Source organism: Petaurus breviceps, unplaced genomic scaffold, assembly GCF_028583685.1.
Source record: "Petaurus breviceps papuanus isolate PSGF00001 unplaced genomic scaffold, PetGlider_PUasm1.0 90594, whole genome shotgun sequence".
In the NCBI taxonomy this organism is placed as follows: domain Eukaryota; kingdom Metazoa; phylum Chordata; class Mammalia; order Diprotodontia; family Petauridae; genus Petaurus; species Petaurus breviceps.
Window position 1 is genome coordinate 3,517,388 of NW_027187281.1, and position 20,818 is coordinate 3,538,205.

At 39.1% G+C, this 20,818-nt stretch overlaps 1 protein-coding gene across 6 annotated transcripts in view; it reads right to left on the reverse strand.

Annotated features, from left to right (window-relative positions):
• CYSLTR2 (cysteinyl leukotriene receptor 2) overlaps nt 1-20,818 on the reverse strand; it is a 114,280-nt gene that overhangs the window by 56,997 nt on the left and 36,465 nt on the right. For 4 of the 6 annotated variants that reach the window (XM_069063660.1, XM_069063657.1, XM_069063658.1 and 1 more), the window contains exon 2: nt 14,920-14,980. The gene's annotated coding sequence lies outside the window, so the exon portion shown is untranslated. Of the gene's footprint in view, nt 1-4,726; nt 4,876-14,919; nt 14,981-20,818 lie in introns of all 6 variants that reach the window. The other 2 variants (XR_011163476.1, XM_069063656.1) reach the window with 1 other exon arrangement.

A 20,818-nucleotide genomic window follows, 5' to 3' on the forward strand; every position in this document is an offset into this window, starting at 1 on the left:
GCCTACCTCACAAATGAGAAAACATTTAAAGTGCTTTGCAAACCTTAAAATATTAAATAAATTCTAGCTATAAGCTAATATTGAACCAACACTGTATTTCCATTATTAATCCACTAGGTCACAGAGAATAATTTTTCAAATATGCTGTGTCTTTTGCTAAGATTTTGTTCAATATTTTTACATTAATCTTCATTAGAGCTGTTGGAGACCTGGTCATGTTTGAAGGCAGCAGGGAAGGAAGTAGGAGATAGGGAGAAATTAAAAATAACAGAGCAGATGATTGCAGGGGAAATCTGGTCAGAGAAGATGTGAGGTAATGTTACCGAGAGTACAAGTAGATGGTTTGACTTTGGTGAAAAGATGGGCTCTTTATCAGAGACAGAAATAAAAGAGAGATTGGGGGGAAGTGATGAAAAGGGGTTTTGAGATCTAGAGTATGAAAGAAGAAGGAGCTCACTGTGATTGGCTTCTATTTTCTTCTGAGAGGGAGGTGAAAGGGGTAATGGGGAGGCTTGAAGAAATAAGAAGTCTGGAGCAGCTGCTGTCCATAAATATGTATTAATTCTAAAAAAAATTAGTTCATTTGCCTTGCATATGTTGTAATATATTCAGTCTAGTACTATTTATCTGAATATCAGCTGAGCTTGCTTCAACTTCCATTCATGGAATGATTCTTCCACAATGGAGAGCATAGTCATAAAGACAGGAAAGCGAGACATAAAGAGTTATGTTTAGCTAGAACATAGAGAGAGCATTCAGGAAAGTAGAATAAGAGAAGCCTGGAAAAATAGGTTCATGCAATTCTGTAGTCACCCTTGAATATTAGGCAGGAGTTCAAACTTTATTCTATAATCAGCCATTGCAGGATTTTGAGCAGAGTGCTCACATGGATAAGGAAGATATCTCTGAAAAAGGAAGATAAGTCTGGAAGTTTTTGGTCCTGAGGTATTTTTTGGGGTGGGGATTTCTATCTCTGTAACTCACAAGTTCCCACTCGTGTGCTTCCCATCATATTGATATAAGGTATTCAGTCAAACTTAGTTTTTAGAAAGAAATATGTACTACAGTAGCAGAGTTGGTACAAAACAGTCTCCCCAAAAGACTGTGACACATTCTCCCATAGATTCACACAGAGTCCAGGGGAAAGTGAGCTCAAGTTTAGCTAACACATTTGACAATGGTGTAACACAGAGTTCCTAGAAATCCTGTCTGGAGTCCTTAAGATGTTCCCCTTAAGTGTGACTTAGCTTTTTGTAAAGCATTGAATCTGCTTTGTTCACCTTGTCTAGGTTGCCCTTGGCTACCCAAAGTAAACACTGCCATTAGCTCTTCTAGAGATGTTGCTAGGATGCTAAGAAAAAAAAAATCAAAATCCTCTGGACCCTTCAAAGTTCATGAAACTCCTTATAGCTAAGTGGAAAGAAAGCAAAGACCAGAGCTGAGGCCTAGGGATCTGCTCCTCTTAGACCTTTCCCTAGTCCCCTTACACCTGATGCCTCCTTCAATCAATTCCTTCTCGGGGTGGTTATCTGGAATGTTCTCTCCCCTCCACTGCCAGCAATGTGAACTCTCAGGTCCAATGACCTAGACTTTGCAGAAGGTGTAACCAAGCTTCCTCAGTCAATCCAAACACACTTCCTGTGCAATCTCCCTCTAGTAGGTTAAGCACTTGTTCATACTTAGTTTAAATCCTGCACTTGATGAATTTAATAGGGAAGAATTCTCACTTGGTCAATATATCAAGGTTTAACATCTTGATACTTTAAATAGGTGACATTTATATTGCACTTTGTAAAGGGCTTTACATTTATCTCATTGGTGTTATTTCATTGATTAACTCAATCACACTCATCCTTTCTTACAGGTAGATGAGTATAATACAAACTAGGGAATAATGGAGACAAAGGAGGGAGTCAAACAAAGATCTCTAGGAATATCTGAGGAGACAGAAAGGCTAACAACTGGGGGAATCTGTTCTTGTGAATCCCAGCGATGAACAGATGGATCATCTTTTGGATTTAGACCTTTTACTTTGTTTCTATATTTATATTACTTGAACTATTTTATTACTTTAATATAGTTATTGCTGCCCTGGTAGATTTTTCTCTCCAAACCCAGGTATGTGTTTACCCACTAAAAAGTGATAATATTTCACTTTTTTAAACTTAAAAAAAAAAACTTTGCCCAACAAAATAGTTTTCTGAAATTTAGAATTAATGAAATAGAAGGTAATGTCTTCATGAGACATCAAGAAATCTTAAAACAAAGTCAAAAGACTGAAGGAAGAAAATGTGAGGTATCACATAGCAAAAATGACTAACCTGGAAAATAGGTTCCAAGTTTCCCTGACACTATCCCCTTCATCATTTTTTATATCACAATAGTATACCATAATGTTCATATACCATAACTCAGGCAAGTTATAGTCACCGTTTGTTTCCAATTCTTAGTCAATAAGCATTTATTAAGTGTTTACTATGTCAAACACTGTACTAGCAGTAGGGATACAAATAAAAATGAAGACAGTCCCTGCCCTCAAGGAACTTACAGTCTAATGAAGAAAGACAACACACCAAAGGAAGTTAGAAAGGAGGCTGGGAAGGTAAAGGTTAAAAAGGTATTCTTGCTTTTTTTTTTTTTGGAGGGCAATTGGGGTTAAGTGACTTGCCCAAGGTCACATGGCTAGCAAGTGTTAAGTATCTGAGGCTGGATTTGAACTCAGGTCCTCCTGACTCCAGGGCCGGTGCTCTATTCTCTGCACCACCTAGCCACCCCCATTAAAAGGGTATTCTGCAGGCAGAGTAGGAAGGAAAAATGATGAAGAGGTCCAAAAGCACCATAATTGGTGGGAAGTGGAATCATTCCTTGTTTCTAATTCTTTGTTATCACAAAAAGAGCTGCTATAAATATTTTTGTACATACAGGTCCTTCTCTTTCTTTGACCTCTTTGGGGACAGAGACTTAGGAGTGGTGTTGTTCGGTCACTTGAACAGAAGCTAGGACACAAAAAAATGGAGGTCCACGGGATAGTAGTCCCAATGCTAACAATTTCCTAATTTAGTTACCTCCCTGGAAGGAAACTTAGGAGGAAAGGTTTAGTTGATTCTGGAGCTTCCTTCTCCAAAAACATAAAGGTATTGATTTCACATCTGAGGGGCTGAGGTCATTTTCTACAGAAAAGGCACATGTACAAGGTGCTGTTACTATGTAATCCCCATAGATACATACTCGTAATGCATTCACCATATGCATGGTGTAGTAATAATAACAATTATAACAAGGGCCATAATTGCTAGCATTTATATAATGCCTCAGGTCTTGCAAAGGCACTTTAAAAATATTTTCTTATTTGTATTGGTGAGAGTAGAGGACTTACTGTACAACCTGGCTTAAATATTCTATAGAAAGCTGAGGATCAAAGGAGTTGAATGATTTTCCCATGTTCATACAACTAGATTGTTTGCCTCTGTGAGGGCTCAATAAATTTTTACTATAAGAAGCATACATACAAATCACATGTACATTGGAGATGACAGTACTAGTTCTTTTTAAATATCTTTCTCCTTCTCTGCTTGTTAAAGAAAATTATTTGGTTCTTATAAACTATTTTTTGAAGGCAATCAGGCTTAAGTGACTTGTCCAGGTCACATAGCTAGTAAGTGTCTGAGGCCAGGTTTGAACTCGTCTTCCCGACTCCAAGGCCGGTGCTCTCTCTATTACACTGCCTAGCTGCCCCTAAAAACTTTTTTTTTAATTTATTTTGTGGGGTGGCTAGCAAAGCACTGGTCCCGGAGTCAGAAGGTCCTGAGTTCGGTTCCAGCCTCAGACACTTAACACCCACATAAAAAAAACTAGCCGTGTGCAAATTACTTAACCCCAATTGCCCTCCAAAAGGCAAAAAAAAATTATTTTGTACTCTTTAGTACCAATATCAATTTAGTAGCACTCTTTGCTGAAGATATTAAGCCTGTTTCCTCTTTCTGTCTTAACAGCTCAGCAGCTCAGAGGATGGAGTCAGCAATTGCTTCTTAAGTTTAACAAACAAACAAACAAAAAGTAGATGTAAGGTAATAGCCCAAGAAAACAATTATAGAAAATTTATCTTGTACTTAATGGCTAATGGCTACTTTATAGTCATTTAATAGTCAATTATTTCAGAAATCTGTGGAGTCCAGGAAAGAGTTTTCTTTCAGTGAATTAACTAGAACATCTCAAGAGCCAAGTCATGCAAGGATATCCAGATTTGTTTTGTTCCCTATAGACAAACAGTATTAATGATAGCATCTGAAACCTAATTATCATTTTTACCTTGGGGAAAATTCCTTCTACTCAAAGGAATTGTGCTGGTCACTATAGAATCTGAACGAAGTGTTGGGTAAGGAGACTGTTACTGTTGGGTAAGGAGACTGAGAAAATGGCAGCGCACCCTTGAAACAAGAACAGCTCTCATGGAAATCCCCATATGTTAGCACTGCAAGGAAGGCATGTACAAAGTCATGAAGGTAGGAAGGAAGCAGGTGTAGTTATGGTGCCAAAAAGTATATCAGTGATTCTATTTTGGTGGAAGTTACAATGATATTTAAACAGAGAGAACATCAGACTGATGTTTGATTATTCAAATAGTCACTCTAATTATGGTGTAAGAGACTGAATGAGTGCAAAAGAGGAGAGGGGAGTCAGGCAGAATCTCCAGCTTACTGAGTCAGCCTGACTGCCATGGTCCTACCTGCATACTATCAATGGATAATGGTAACAAGGAGGGCGTGTCTCTAATGCATGCTGCCTTTGAATGTTGCCAGGATGGAGATGGGAGTCTGTGGACATACTGGCAGGTTGTTTGAAGGTCTTAGGATCCAGGAGAAGACCACTGCACCCCTGGAAAAGATAGAGGTGACATCAAAGATCAAGAATGTTGACTGCATTGCTGTCCTGGACAGTAAAGGACAAGTGACCATTGTGTTATCCCGATAAAAGACATCTGAAAAAAAAATACCTTTAGAGCCTCTAAATGGGCTTGGACCTTAAAAACTGAGTGACCAAAAACTTACCCATATCTGTAATACATCAAAGGAAGCATGAAATTTCCCAATACATCGACAGGGCAGTTGACAGTGGCCATTTCACAAAGTCTGCATACCCTAAACCATTACACTTCCACTGTTGCTAAAAGTTTTGGGAGAGGTTATTTCTCAGTGTGTGTGTGTGTATATATGTACTTCCTCACAGGTGGCAGCAAGGTGGTACAGTGGATAGCATGTTCTTCAACTTAGCGAGACAAGTTCAAATTCTGTCTGAGATGCTTACTAGCTATGTGTCCCAGGCAAACCACTTAACCTTTCTGCCTCAGTCTATAAAATAGGTTTAATAATTGTTGTAACATTAAATGACATAATATTTGTAAAGCACTTTGTAAACCTTAAAGCACTATATAAACTTGTGGCTGTTGTTCAGTCATTTCAGTCATGTTTGACTCTTTGCAACTCCATTTGGGGTTTTCTTGGTAAAGACACTGGAGTGGTTTGCCATTTCCTTCTCCTGCTAATTTTATAGATGAGGAAGCTGAAGCAAACAGGGTTAAATGATTTCCCAGAGTCATACAGCTATTAAGTGTCTGAGGCTGAATTTGAACTCAGGTCTTCCTGACGATGCCACCTAGCTACTCTCTTTTTAAATCTATCATTACAATTGTTGTTGTTATGGACCAATGAAGAAATCTGGAGAGCAAACTTTTCAAGAAGACACTAGCTTTGTCTAGCATCAAGAAATCTAAAACTACAACTTACCACCCTTAAGGAGAAGCAAAGCCTGAGCATTTTAACCAAACACTACTGAATTTTTTAGGGAAATTAGGACCAGAACAAAAATCACAGTGGAGTCAGCATGTGGCTTTCTTAACACATGGATACAACTCCATTAGGAATCACACCACAACATTATCTTCTGATCTTCAGGTCATTCAGTCAATTAGCATTTATTAAGTGCCTACTATGTGCTAGATACTATAGTAAGTGCTGGGGATAAAAAGAAAGGAAAAAAGCAATCTCTGCTGTCAAGAAGCTCACAGTCTAATGAGAGAGACATGAAAATAACTATGTACAAACAAGATGCAGGATTGACTGGAAATACACAATAGGATGGCACTAGCATTAATGGAGAGCTGGTAAAGACTTCTTGTAGAAAGTATGACTTTAGCTAGGACTTGAAGGAAGTCAGAGAAGCCAGGAGAGAGACGAAGAGGGAGAACATTCCAGGCAGGGGAGACAGCCAAAGAAGATGCCCAGAGTACAGAGATGAAGTGTCTCATGTGAGAAAATGCAAAGAGAGGTGTGAGAAGACTGGAAAGACAGGAGGGGACCAGGTTGCAAAGGGCTTTGGATGATTTTATATTTTTATATCGTATTTTATATTTGATCCTGTAGTCATTTCTATCTCTTGATGTCCTTCAGTCTCTGCAAATGAAAAGATCATAGACATTCACAACCAGCATATCTCTCAGCTGAAATCTTCAGCTTTGAAGATCGATTAGAGAAACAAAAGATGGCATGATGCCTGAGTTCACTGCCAAGTCCTTCAGTAAAGTAGAAGAATTGCTGAAGAATGTTGTCACTCATGGAACATACAAGGTTGCAGGTCTACAGAAAGCTGCTTCATCCCCCTTAGAGATTGGTAGAGATCTTGTAAAAATGCCACAACCACTTGGTACCTATAGCTAAGTTGGTTGGATTCCCTAATGAGCAAGGACAGTCTGATGACAGACACTTACTTAAGGCGACTCTAAGCAAAAGTGACTGCCTGCCAATCATGCACAAATTGTCTGAACGAGAGCATGACTCTGAATCACACATTTCAAGTAAAGAAAGCCCTGTGTACTCCAACCCAACAACCACTTGAAATAGGGGGAGAAGCCTGAACACCAAGGTAATACCTTCTCAGCCTAGGACTTAGGCCACAGAATCTCTGAGAGTACAAATATACCTCACATAGTGCAGTAACTCTAATGACTCTACAATTTCATATTTAGGAATGCCAGACTAGAGCGATGAGGAAGGTCATAACCAGCTTATTCCTCTCCTAGCTGTGCTTCTGACTTTCTAGACTTTGTCACCATGACTCAGCTGCCTTCTAACCTGGCATTTCCCTCAACTCCTGTGGCCTTCTTACCCAGGAACATCCCTCCATCATGCCAGTTTATTGGCCCCCTTTTTCTATTGATAAGTGATAAGACAAAAAGACAGAACTGACCAAATGGAAAAAGAGGTACAAAAGCTCACTGAAGAAAACAATTCTTTAAAAAAAAAAATAGAATTGGCCAAGTGGGAGTTAATGATTTTATGAGACATAAAGAAACAATAAAACAAAATCAAAAGGATGAAAAAAATGGAAGAAAAACATGAAATATCTCATTGGAAAAACAGCTGGTCTGAAAAAATAGGAGGTAATTTAAGAATTAGTAAACTACCTGAAAGCCATGATAAAAAAGAGCTCGTATTTTGAGAAATTATCAAGAAAAAACTGCCGTGATATTCTAGAACCAGAGGGTAAAATAGAAATTGAAAGAATCTACTGATCCCCTCCTGAAAGAGATCCCAGGAAAATTATAGCCAAATTTCAGCACTTCCAAGTCAAGGAGAAAATACTGTAAGCAGCCAGAAAAAAAATTCAAATATTGTGAAGCCACAGCCAGGATCACATAAGACTTAGCTTCTATATTAAGGAATCAGAGGGCTTGGAATATGATCTGGAAGGCAAAGAAGCTAGGATTACAACCAAGAATGATCCATTCAGCAAAACTGAGTATAATCTTTCAAGAGAAAAAAATAGATATTTAATGAAATAGAAAACTTTCAAGCATTCCTGATGAAAAGACCTGAAGAGAACATTTGACTTTCAAATACAAGATTCAAGAGAAGCACAAAAAGGTAAATGTGAAAGAGAAATCATAAGGGATTCAATAAGATTAAACTGTTTACATTCCTATATGGGAAGATTATACTTATAATCCCTAAGAATTTTATCTTTTTTAGGGCAGTTAGAAGGAGATGATATAGATAGAGGGTATGAGTGTGAGTTAACTATGATGGGATACTCTCAAAAAAGTAAAATTAAAGGGTAAGAAAGAGGGATATGCTGGGAGAAGGGGAAAGGGATAGGTAGAATGGAGAAAATTATTTCATATAAAAGAGTCAAGAAAGAGTTTTATAGTGGAGGGGCAGATGGTAGGTGTGGTAAGCAATGGTTGAACATTACTCTCTGACTCAAGGAGGGAATAATATACGCACTCAATTGGGTACAGAAATCTATCTTCCCCAAAAGCAAAGCCAGAGGAGAAGAAAAAAGAAGGGAAGCATTGATAAACAGGAGGGTGGATTAAGGGAGACAGTAGTTATAAGCAAAATAGACTTTTGAGGAGGGACAAGTTAAAAAGAAAGGAAGAGGACGATAAACAGGGAAAATAGGATGGAAGGAAATACACAGTTAGTAATTATAACTATGAATGTGAATGAAATGAACTGATAGAATGGATTAAAAACTGGTATCCAACAATATGTTGTTTACAAGAAACACACTTGAAATAGAGAGACACACACAGAATTAAAGGTATGTTAAAGGGATAGAGCAGAATCTATGATACTTGAGCTGAGGTTAAAAAAAAAAAAGCAGGGATAGTAATCATGATTTCAGACAAAGCAAAAATAAAAATAGACCTAACTGAAAATGATAATCAAGGAAACAACATTTTGTTAAAAGGTATCATAGAGAGTGAAGTAATATCAGCACTAAACATGTATAGGCAAATACACATAGCATCTAAATTCCTTTTTTAAATTAATTAATTAATTTACTTTTAGTTTACAACATTCAGTTCCACAAGTTTTTGAATTCCAAATTTTCACCCCCTTTCACTACTTCCCCCTCCTCCAGAACCCAAATTCTTAAAAGAAACGTTCAATGAGTTATGGGAGGAATTAGACAGTAAAACTATACTGGTAAGGCACTTCAACTTTCCTCTCACAGAACAGATAAATCTAACCATAAAATAAAGAAGAAAGAAGCTAAGGAGATGAGCAGAATTTTAGAAAAGTTAGATAAGACAGAACTCTGGAGAAAACTGAATGGGAATGGAAAGGGGTATACCTTTTTCTCAGCTATACATGGTATCTCCACAAAAACTGATCATGTATTAGGGCATAACAACCTCACAACCAAATGCAGAAAAGAAGAAATATTAAATGCATTTATAAAGAGGTATGGAAACATAAATTAAAAGTTAATTGGAAACAAATTCAAAAGAAAGGGTGAGTCAAAAAAACAAATCATAGGAACAATAAATAATTTCATTAAAGAGAATGACAAAACAACATACCAAAATTTATGGGATGCAACCAAATCAGTATTTAGGAGAAATACTTATCTCTAAACACTTAGATCAATAAGATAGAGAGTTTGATCAATGAATTGGACATGCAACAGGGAAAAAAAAACTAAAAAAAAGAACAAATTAAAAATCCCCAATTAAATACTAATTTGGAAATCCTGAAAATCAATAAATTGAACTGAAATGAAGTTGAAATTAAGAACTATAGCAGCAAGCACCCTAGCATACCCAGGATGGCTGCTAGCACAGGTTCTTAGATCTGCTTTTCTAAAGGAAAGCAACTCAAAATGGGTTAACAATCTTACTTTAATCAATCAAACACATATCATTTACCTTCAGGGGAAAAAGTCAGCACCCTGAACTTCAGAAAATACAAACAGAAGTTATAACAGAAAATAATACAATTCAGCAGACAGGGCTTCCAGCTGTCTTCCCAAAGTGAGCCCCCAAGTAGAACCTCACATCAGGGCATATATAGCCTTCTCCTCAATGGCCTGTAACCAATTCATATTTTTCTTGGGAGCTTTTGATGCAGGAGTTCTGACTTTGTTGTCTTCCTCCCGTTTGATCCTTTGTCCCTGAAAAAGGAATCTATGGTAGGATTGTGTTTCCTATGCTTGCTCATGTTGCCAGTCGATTACTTGACTTTTGAACTCTTTGCCATGGTAGAACTCTGCTTTCAGAATGGAGAGAGCTTTGTCCCAAATCTCTGGGGTTTTTGTAGCTGCTGGAGCAATTAGTAGGGCACCCTCTCTCCAGCCCCCACAGACTCTGGCACCTGGCCACACACCCCAGGACCTCCACTCAAGACCACAATCCAGATCCAAGCCGGTTAAAGCAAGAGCAATTACCCTCTAAATGGTCGCTTGGACCCCTACAATCTGCAGACCAGGAGCTCAGGAGGCAGCCGCACAGCACAGCTGCCATGCCTCTGCTGCTTCTTGCCCTACAGGTGGAGGCTGGACTGTGCTCTTCTGTCCACCCTGATTCAACAGAGTTCCACACTGACCTTTTACTTTGTCTTTGGTGTTTATGGGTTAAGAAGTCTGGAAACTGCCACAGCTGCTGTTGCTTCACTCTCCTAAAGTCTGCTCCAGGCCACTACTGGTTGGGGCTGCCCTGGGGCCAAAACCAGGGGGCTCACTCGGGGTTGGGTTTGGCTCCCAGCTAGGTGCAATAGCCCCTTCCTGCTGACCTGTCGGGCTGCCTTCAGCGGGAGATTTTTTTCTCTTGTCACTTTGTGGGTTCTGTGGCTCTAAAATTTGTTTAGAGTCAATTTTTACATTCATTGGAGGAGGTGGAAGCTGGAGCCATGGGGAAGTCCTGTTTCTACTCTGCCATCTTGGCTCTGCCCCGTGGGAGCTGAATTCATGAAAAAGACAAAATTAGATAAACTATTGGTTATTTGATTTAAAAAAGAAGAAGATCCATGGCACTGACCAGGGGTGGGCAGAACGCTGCGGCAGCTGCTGGGGTCTTGCTGGCCCTGAACGCCCAGGTCGAAGTGTGCCTTGTGCAGCTGCTCCTGGAGCTCTAGGAGCTGGAAGAAAAGCAGTCGGCACCGAACTCCCGAATGGAAGAGGGCTGGTTCTCCCTCTCCAGGGCTCACTGTGCCATGGGTGCAAAGGCTGTCAGCTCCTTTCAGTATGGGTCCTCTATGGCCCCCCTCTTCCAGGTCTGTACCAGAGGTGTGTTGGGAGCAGACATCAGGAAATGCTGCTTGCCTTCCACCAGGACCCCTCACCCCCCCCCCCTTTCTGTCCTGTCCAGCTCTGCTGATGGTCAGGGAGATTGCCGGGCTCCAGAGCTAAATCGAGTGGAGAAGAGCCCAGATTCAAGCCCTACAGTGGGAGAAACAGACACTGCTTGATCAGCTGAAGGAGACTTGAACACATTCTTTAACATCGGGAGTCCAAATCAATGATTTAGTCTTATTTGATGCCCATCCACCCAGTGCCTTTTTGGTCTTTGCCGTTAAGTCCTTTCTAGACCGTGGCTATTCCTTATCAGGGCCTTCCCCTAATTCCTTTGGGAGTTTCCTAGACTACAAAGCTCAGTAAGAAAAGAAAGAGAAAAGAAAAAAAAATCATAGTACTGTTACATAACCAGACAAAATCACAAAGTGGGTGGGGGTGGCAATAGGTACAAGACCTCAGGAGTTGCTGACTAAAAGGGGCAGTAAAGTCTGCCAGTCACAAGGAAACTGCACTTCTGTAAAGCCATGAAAACCACTTTTAAGTAATGTGAACAATAGATTGCTAGAACAAGATCTGTGAGGGAAACAGACACATTCCAGGTTGTGTTGAGTCACAGAACAGCAAGCGGGGGAGGAAGGGGAAAAGAGCCCCTGGCTTCTACAAGAAGTGTAGGGAGAAGAGGAAACCCTAGCAGCATTGGACTCGGATCAGGGTTTTGCATCCTCAAAGCCCCAAATGAGTTTATGACCTAAATAACCAAATGCCTCCTCCTTAGGGGTCACAAAGCAACTGAAAGGGCCTTTTGAGATTGCCATTTAAGGAGAGAATTCTTCAGTAAGATAAGTACTATAGAAAGCAAGGTCCAAAGTTCCCCCTTGCCTTCTCCCAGAGTTGAAGGTTTCAAGGCTTGAAGGAGTGAATTTAAACTCTAGTAAGGGCTTTCTCAAGGAGACAAATGAATTCATTGAACAAACACTTAACTTGGCTACCATTAACTTTGGGTCTGAGGATACTGAGTGTCAACCATTACTGAATTTGTACAAAGAAAAACAAAATCAGGATGCATGTATGTTTAATTTTTCTCAAAGCTTGCAAAACATGCATGTAAAGATATATATGGGAGTTCATTGTAGACAGAGAATCCAAGGATGGACAGATAAAGGGGAGTTTCTATCTTCAGAGCAATTCCTTCTGACCCCTGCCTTCCTGGCTCAGGATGCCTATGTCAGCCAAAATTAAGGTCTCTGGATGTGTTAACCATAATATGAGGAAGGAATTTCTTTTTTTTTAAGTGAGGAAGGAATTTCTTAAATGGATAGATTGTAAATACAATAAGAAAGGAGAATGTCAAAGTGTCGATTGAAATTATGGATCCAGGAAAAAAAAAGAAGAAAACCAAATTACTGTTATGGAAAATGAAAAGGATGAATTCACCACCAATGAAGATGAAATTAAAGTAAATAATAGGAGGTATTTTGCCCAAATCTATACCAATAAATATAACAATCTATGTGAAATGAATGTTTATAAAAATATAAGTTGCCCAGATTAATAGAAGAGAAATCAGAATACTTAAATAACGCTATCTTTAAAAAAGAAATGGAACAAGCTATCAATTAGTTACCTAAAAACATTCCCAAGGCTGAACGGATTTAAAAGTGAATTTTACTGAACATTTAAAGAACAATTAATTCTAGTACTATATAAATTATTTAGGAAAACAGGCAAAGAAGGTGCCATATCAAATTCCTCACAACACTAATATGGTACTAATACCTAAACCAGAAAGGGCAAAAACAGAGAAAGGAAACTAAAGATGAATTTCCTTAATAGATATTGATACAAAAATTTTAAATAAAACACTAGCAAGGAGATTACAGCAATATATCACAAAGATTACACATTATAACTAGGTGGGATTTATACCAAGAATTCCAAACTGGTTCAATATTAGGAAAACTATCAGCATAATTGATCATTTTTTTTTAAATCCTATGAAAATCTCAATAGATGCATAAAAAGCTTTTACAAAATACAACACTTATTCTTATTAAAAACACTAGAAAGCATGGGAATAAATGGAGCTTTCCTTAAAATGATGAGTAGTATTTATCTAAAACCATCAGTAAGTATTACCTATAATGAGGATAGGCTAAAAGCCTTCCCAATGAGATCAGGAGTGAAGCAGGGATGCCCATTATTACCACTATTTTTAAATACTGTACTAGAAATGCTAGCTAGCTCTAGCAATAAGAGAAGAAAAAAACTGAAGGAATTAGAATTGGCATGTAATTGAGAAAAAAATTTAAAAAGAGAAAAAAGTATTACTTACAAATGTCTTTCCCTCCCCCTCAATACATTCAGTTCTGTTTTCTTCTCTTATTCCCCTAAAGTGGTTGTTCACTTTTGAACTCCATGACTCCCTTAATACCACACACTAGCACTCACACTTCCCAACCCCCTTTCCTCCCAAAAAACAAAACCACACAACGCAATGAATTGTGGATATCATCAAACAGTTGTTTGAGGATCTATGAGAACCTTCCTTTTAACATCAACTCTGAAGATATGATAAGTGCCAGAAAAAAAAGGCATGCAGGGACACAGACTTATTTTACCTTGTTTCTATAGATTTGGTGGCACCAATACCAAATACCTGGTCAGAATTCTGCATTGGGCACACCTCTCAGACTCAGTTTCTCTGGCTCTAAAATGATGAGGGCACTGTGGCAAAGGGCGGCAGATTTGGAGTCAGAGGACCTGAGTTCAAATCTTACCTCTCTACTACTTGTGTGACCCTGAGCAAATCACCTAACAACCTTTGGCCTCAATTTTTTCATCTGTTAAGTGAGAAAGGGCTTAGGCCAGATAAACTTTAAGATCCTTCCAGCTCTAAATCCTATGACTGGAGGATCAGATGATCTTAAAGTTCTTTCCTAGTTCAGTGTTCTACAAGATATAATTTTGTTGTTAGTCATTTCAGTTGCGTCACTCTTTGTGACCCCATTTGGGGTTGTCTTGGCAAAGACACTGGAGTGGTTTGCCATTTCCTTCTCCAATTCATTTTACAGATGAGGAAACTGAGACAAACAGGGTGAATTGACTTGCCCAGGGTCACACAGCTAATAAGTGTCTGAGGCCAGATTTGAACTCAGGAAGATGGGTGTGGCTGATTCCAACAGAGGCACTCTATACACTGTGCCAACAAAAATAAAATAGATGAAATTTATTTGCTTTGATCTTCACTCTAGTATTGCTTTATTTTTTAATCTAGAGCTTAAAGGGATCTCAGAGGTCATCTAGTTCAGTTGTTCTGTGAAGTCTGGACTCAGTGAAATGGCCACACGTGAGGACCTAGGGAGCCACATGTGGTCTTGAGGCCACAGGTTCCCCATCCCTGATTCTACTCAAACTTCTCATGCCTAAGGTACATTCAAATTTAATCAGCAATATGAATATTTTCCCCATTCCTTTCTTAGCCCTGCAAGGGTTGTAAAACCTTGGGAGTGAACCTAGGAATCTGGGCCACAGATTCCGTGTTTTTTCCATTCCTTTGTTCTTTAGAAGAACTTAGCCTGCTTACAACCACTCAGATACAGAATGACTTTCTGACTTTAACATTCTATACGTCAAATTATATTCATATACTAGCTATATTATTATATATATATATATATATATAAATTATATACTAGCTAGTCACCTATGCTTTTGTTACCTGACTATAAATAAAGGTGAGGGCCATCTTCAGTTGTCCTCATCTACATCTGGCCACTGGACCCAGATGGCTCCAGAGGAGAAAGTGAAACTGGTGACTTTGATGCCACTTAGATCCAATTCACTTACATGTCATGGCGTCACCTCCCTGATGTCACATGGCAACACCTCCCTGATGTCATGGCACTCTCTGGAAACAAAAGACAAACAACAACAATAAATAAAGATAATAATTTCCTAAATAATAGAGTTCAGGTGATTTGAGGATAGGGCAAAATATCCTCTCTCTTGCAAGTTGCCTGGAATCCAGTAGTATCATCTAAGGTGGGGTAAAGGCAAGCCCCAAGATGTCAGCCCCAACAATCTGGGAAAGACTGGGAATTTTTAAAGCTGATCCTTGACTACTGACCATCTGCATAAATTATGGAAAAAGAAAAAGAAAATAAATTTGTTTAATCAGAATTAATTTAAGTAATGTTTTCTCAAAGCTTGGGGTGGTGGCAGCAGAGGGGTTGGGCTCACTAGGGTTATGATGCACAAGCGTTCCCAGCTAGTGTCACAGGGGCAGCAGAGAGTTTCAAGTTCCCAGGCAGAGAGGGATAGACTGTTTTTCTTATGAGGAAAAAGAAAGAAAGAATAGTCCTTAGAGCCAGGAGTCAAAGGGAAAACTTAGAGCTTTTTAACTTAAGTGGAGTACTGGAGAGACAAACTAATGTCCCTTCAATTAACTTGGAAGCAGTCAATTGGGCTCTCAATGGAAAGAAGCAATTTTAAGTCCTGGGAAGTCAACAATTGGTAAACAAAGTTGCTGGGAGGTCTTGCCACCAAATTAAAACAGAGAACAACGTTGTAAAGGTTAGCATTATATTTGGGGTCTGTGGCTTAGATTAGGGTTAGAATAAGTTGCTGAGGGGATAGTAAAGGATTAGTAAAGAATGATACACATTTGTGTTTTAGGAGTTAGTTTCTTTTCCAAGTGTTTTTTTTTTTAAGCAATCTGGAATTATGCTAAGAAAGTGATTAAAATGTTCACATCCTTTGACCCAGAGATTTCATTCCTAGGCATAGACACCAAGGAAGACAAAAACAAAAAGGTCTCATACGAAGCAAAATATTCACAGCAGCATTTTTTGTAATATCATAAAACCAAAAGCATATACCTATCAATCGGGAAATAGGTAAACAAATTGTGGTGCGTGAATGTAACAAAATATGACACTATCATAAGAACTCATAAATATGAAGATTTTAGAGATGTATGGGAAGATTTCTGTGACCTTATTTAGGAGCAAAGTCACCAGGACCAGGAAAATAATATCCACAATGACCTAAAGGCAGCTAGGTGTTACTGCAGATAGAGCTCTGAGCCTGGGTTCAAATCCCATGTCAGACATTTACTAGCCTTGTGACCCTGGATATGTCACTTAATGGTCTCAATTTTCTTATCTGTAAAATGGAGAAAAAATAGCAGCTATTTCCCAGAGTTGTTGTGACAATAAAATGAGGTAATTTTTGTGAACCTTAAAATGCATGATAAAAGCTAATTATAACAATGTAAGGTTTTTTTTAAATGCATCTGCTGAACACTTTGTAATTATAATGGTCAAGCTTGGTACTAAAGAAAAGATTTTATTTTAATGTAGAGATTGTGGACTATATATACTATGTGCTGTCTTTCCCACTAGAATGTAATTTATTCTGTTGTATTCGTAAAGCACTTTTCAAACCTTAAATCACTATATAAATGATAGAGATTAACTATAATTATTACTAGAATTTCTTTATTGGTCGGCTTTATGTCAGTAGCAGACTTCATCAGTCGAAGCCCACCTGAGAATAAAACTGTCAGGCATCTTTCTCTGTAGTCACTATTTGCATATTGTTTCCTCCTTTCCTATGCCAAACTTAAACCATTTCTCCAGTTCTTTCACTTGTACAGATACACAGGAAGCAATTAAGGGGGCAAATACCAGCCTCTTAACTGCTGAGCCTTCAAAGCACAATCATGAAATGGAACGAAATAACAAGCATGCATTAAACCCTTATTACGTGCCAGGCACTGTGCACTTTACAAATATCATTCATTTGATCCTTGCAATAGCTCTGGGCATAGGTGATATTATTATTTCCATGTTACAGATGAGGAAACTGAGGTGGAAAGAAATTAAGTGACTTGCCCAGGGTCACACAGCTAGTAGGTGTCTGAGGTCAGATTTGAACTCAGAAAAATGGGTCTTCCTGACTCCAGGCCTAGCACTCTATCCACTGTGCCACCTAGCAGAAATTTACACAGTGCTTTATAGTTTACAAAACACTGAGTAATACATCTTTTGAAACAACAACCTTCTGAGATAAATGCTACTATCATCGCCATTTCTATCTTATAGATAAGGAAGCTGAGACTCAAGAGAGTTTAAGTGCCTTGCCAGGGTCATGTGGCTACTAACTTCAGAGGCAGGATCTGAACTCAGGTCTTCCTGCCTCCAAGTCCAGTACTGTATCCACTATACTATGCTGCGTCTTTTTAGCATCTATTAATGCAGTCACTTTGAAAGATGAACTTGCTAAAATCTAGTTGTTAAGTATTTCCAATATGAGGGGTTTTTCCTATCCATTTTCTGATCTTTCCAGAAGAGATTTTTTGAGAAAACAGTAAGATGGGAAACAAAGTTCTGTGTTTGTGGCCATTGTCAGCTGTCATGGGTTCCCAACCTGACTGTTATTTATTAATAGAGGGAAACGGGGTAAATCACTTCCATGGGATGCACTGAAAAGACCACTGGATTTTCTGTCATTTGTAGATCCTGAGTCTCTGTTAAAAAAAAAAGGTAGACTTAGATGAGTTCTATGGCTCCTTTTGGCTCTGAATCAATGATACCTTAATGAACTCCCTTATCCCTACTATCCTCTCCAGTTCAGTCTTGGTTCTTTTGCTTCAGTCCTGGCTCTGCGAGAGTTGGTCTACATTGCCTCTTAGGTCCCTTCCTACTCTGTGTTCCAACAGTCTATGAAGAGTTTCCACAGACAACAACCTTTGTCATTGTCATGAGCTATCAATAAAAACAACAACCAAGAAGCTACAAACCAAAAAAAAAAAAAAAAGCTCCTTCTTGCCCTTGGTCCTCTTGCCTTAGCACACATAAGAAGGGCACACGCCCTCACGCCTTGAGTCTTGTGCTCACTCTCTATTCCCCCAAGTTGTCCCCTATACCTGGGCCAATGCCTCAGGATCAGCCAACCCATACCATTTTTCTGAGGACCCAGCTGGTGAAGAACATTGTCCTAAGGGATAGAAAGTAAAGTCAGGAGAGATACAAAGGCTAGAGGTATGCATCCCTGAGAATTAAATGTTACCCTGGCCCTGAAAAGCCTAGGATTTCTAATATAAGAAAGGCTGCAGCCAGGCTTAATGGAAAAGCATACTGAATTTAGTTGGAAAAACTTCCTCTACACTAGCAGAACACACTTGTAGAGTGTTTCTACAAATTTAGGTAGATAAATACCAGCAGCAGAGTCTATTTTTTTTTTCTGAAATGAAAAATCAACTATCATCTCCGATTATAGCTATTGGCTTGCCAAGATGAAAAATGCTCTAATAAAATCTCTTTTTACTGGGTTGTAAGAGTGGGACCATTTGGAAGACTGAAATTTAGCCACTGATGCAAATCTGGGGTCATATTGTTGGGTGGTGATAAGAGTTTATGAGGTACCAGAATCCACGTAATTGAGTACTGATACCCTATACCTCTCTTGGAAGTTCCAAAAATGATAAGTGTTTAGGGCTTTTCTAATGGAGAAAAAAAATGCTTTACAGAAAGCTAAGTAAGAAGAGAAATGAATAGAAATGGAGACAGAATCATTGCCTGAGATAAAAAAAATCACCATCCAGGGTCAAAAGCTGATTCTAGATGGCAGAGTTGACAAGCTGCAGCATTTGGAAAATCAAGGTTATTGAGTAGACAGCATCGAGGGTTTTGAAATGAGGGTGGGGAGGGAGGTGGGGAGGATGAGATAATGCAGAAGCAAATGTCAGTGGCTGATGATTCAGTAACATTTGTGTTGGGATTTTAATTTTTCACATGTGGTGGGAATATTTGTTGAGCAGCAACTGTACTTGGCAATTCTACAGAATAAAAGCAAAAGGTTCTTTTTCTAGAAATTTAGAATCTAAGGCAGGGTCACAACTGTTCTAAGGTATGTGGATATATTAGGAGGCTGAACTGTGATCTCTAAGACCCCTTCCAGGACTACCCTATGATCATCTCATCTGTTAACTGACTTGTGACTTCATGGATTCTGGGGAGTCTAGGCCTCAGGTGGAAGTCTCTTGTTCTCTCCTTATCCCAGTGACTGACAAGGTGATGAGAGAGGGGAGGAGTAATGGGGCAACAGCCTCAGTATAGCACCCCTTCTTGTTCCTTTATTTCAAGGGTGACAGGAAAGATACGCAGAGCACATATAGAGAGTGTAACAGCAGACCAGTGCTGGTTCAGTGGGGCCAGGGCTCCCTCTCCAACTAAGGGGAGCCTATCTCTAGACTCATAGGCAGATTGGGTTCAGTCTTGGGGGAACTTCTTCCCTAGAAGAGTCATACTTTTTTTTTACACTCTAGCTCTTTGTACCTTAGAGCCCCTGGGTTTGGGTTTCACTTATGTATAAAGTCTATAGGGTAGGTATTTATTTCTTCCACTCAAAAAAAAATGCATAAAACACAAAAGACTCATAAGTAGGCACTGACCAAGAGTTAGAACATGATACAAAAATCTTTAACTTCTATTATGCCCTCCTAGGAGTTTGATACTTAAACATTAAAATATGTGACTGCTGAACAGCTTTTAATTTTCAATTTAGCTGGACCTGGAGTCAGGAAAACTCATCTTCCTGAGTTCAAATCTGGCCTCAGACATTTACTAGCTGTGTGACCCTAAACAAGTCACTTAATCCTGTTTGCCTCAGTTTCTTTATCTATAAAATAAGCTGGAGAAGGAAATGGCAAATTACTCCAGTATCTCTTTCAAGAAAACCCCAAAAGGGGTTACAAAGAGTTGGACATGACTGAAAAACAGCTGAACAACATTTTACTAATAAGGAGTCACCTCTCTCCTTTTTTAATTCCTTGATGAGCATAGCTTCTCTGTGGTGCTAAGATGAGTTGATTCATGCTGTATTTTGACCAAAATCTCATTGGACAGGATGTATCAGCCAAACTAGTTCAATTTCTGAGTCACCTCTGGAATATCCTATATTCCCTGGGTTTTTATTATTGTTTTTATTATTGTTGCTTGTCTTTTGGTTCCTGAAGAGGACCATGATTTTGGGAAGGTGATTTAAGTGAGGCAGGGCTATGCAGAGTCACCGACCTTATTCTCTCCTCTGGAACCATCTGGGTCCAGTGAGAAGATATAGATCAGGATGACTGGAGATGGTCCTGGATAAAGTGGAAGACCTTGGCCTATTTAAAGTAAAGTCTTTCCCAGGTCTCAATTTGTCTGAGGCAACGCCCATTCAGTGATTAAGAATGGGTAAGAAATGAGCCCCCAAAAAGGCCTCTTTTACCTAGTAGGAAAAAAAAATCAAAGTAGGAGAAGATTCTCAGGGTTCTAGCCAAAACAAAAACAATTGCTATTTACACTCACTCTATGCCATCACACCCAAACAATAACCAAATGAGGCTTGGACTAGGACCTATTATTGGTCAATCAATGAGAGCCAGAGTAATTTGCGTTTAAGGTATAGGCCTTATAAGAAATCTAGCCCATAAACCTGAAGATATCTTACAAGGTTTCAATGATTAAAATTTATATTCCTTTTGGTAGAGCACCCACAGATAAGAAAATGATTCCCTGTATGGATAGAGGGAGAGGAAGGAGGTAAGGAAAGAAGGAAGGAAAGAGGGAAGGGAGGAAAGGGAGAAAGAAAGAAAGAAAGGAAAGGAAGGAAAGAAGGGAGGAAGGAAGGAAAGAAGGGAGGAAGGGAGGAAAGAAGGGAGGGAGGGAGGAAAGAAGGGAGGGAGGGAGGAAGGGAGGAA